At 40.8% G+C, this 1134-nt stretch overlaps 1 protein-coding gene across 1 annotated transcript in view; it reads left to right on the top strand.

The window, feature by feature from the left end:
* Positions 1-55: 55 nt before the first annotated feature.
* The window catches only part of LOC109462067 (protein ELYS-like), a 12038-nt gene continuing 10959 nt past the window's right edge, over positions 56-1134 (top strand). Inside the window, exon 1 of the mRNA XM_019758565.1 lies at positions 56-170. The gene's annotated coding sequence lies outside the window, so the exon portion shown is untranslated. The remainder of the gene's footprint in view (positions 171-1134) is intronic.

Consider the following 1134-nt stretch of genomic DNA (forward strand, 5'->3'; position numbering starts at 1 on the left):
AGATGGAAACGGCTCTCTGGTTGGTCGATGGGAAAAGTTGCGCAGTTCTGATGCGCAGTAACTGGTTTCACATGCTGTTCGAAAATGGCGCCTTCTGCGAACGATTTTGCGAACTGAAAGTCGTTTCACGTCGTTTTTAGACAGTTTTGTTCACTTATAACAAGTATAAGGTAGGTGGAACATACAAGAACGTCTTATTCTTTGTTTTAAGCCACAAACGTTTGTTGATCTGAGGTAAAATGTGTCATAATTTTAGGAAAAACTTTGTTCCCCCCTCCCCCCCTCCAGTCGAACATGGTACCAAAGTTGCACACTGTTGATCTTGCCTTGATTTTGTGTAGCTGATTATCAACATTTAACTCCATTAACTTTTATAACAAAAGCAGTCATATGTACCTGGAATTTAAAAGAAACAACAACAAGTTACAACTTGCAAAACAGTAATGCATGTATTGCAATTTATTACACCGGTACACCTAATAATGTAACATCCATTGACCTTTATCCGTCAAAGTACCTTTATCCGTCACGCTAGAAAACGGTGTACAGCGAGAGATATACCAATGCACTATCAGTTATCCCTTTAGGTATGCACAGGTTGAACACCCAGGAGTTCAGTACCGTGCCGCGTGGGACTTGGCACTCATGCATACGAAGAGGACGAGGTCAGACAATTATTGGCCTTTATTACGACGGCCGAACTACGCCGTGGGAGGGAGACATCGTGCCCTTGTTTACAGGAATAGCAGACAAATATCGCTCGTACCTTCAGTTTAACATACTGGTGAACAAGAAAGCTTAATAAAGTTTCCTTTCCTAACCTTAATCTGCTGGCGTGCTGTGATTTATCAATAAAAAACGTGCTCTTATTGCGACTACATTTCGTTATTTCCGACGCAAATGGAACGCCGCCATGTTTCTTACCCAGAAGGCTTTGGGCGGGTCTAGACTTAGAACTTCGGACGACAAAGGTTTGTAGTAAACATTTTTTTCCTTATTTTATTGTATAAAGGGATGAATAAGGTGACAATTTCGTTACGTTATGCTCTAAACGCATTCAGGGACTCAGAGAGACGCTTAATATGTAACTATAAAAGGAATAATGTGGATTCTTGTTGCGATTTCGATATGGAT

Source organism: Branchiostoma belcheri, unplaced genomic scaffold (assembly GCF_001625305.1).
Source record: "Branchiostoma belcheri isolate BF01 breed outbred unplaced genomic scaffold, Haploidv18h27 scaffold99, whole genome shotgun sequence".
Classification (NCBI taxonomy): domain Eukaryota; kingdom Metazoa; phylum Chordata; class Leptocardii; order Amphioxiformes; family Branchiostomatidae; genus Branchiostoma; species Branchiostoma belcheri.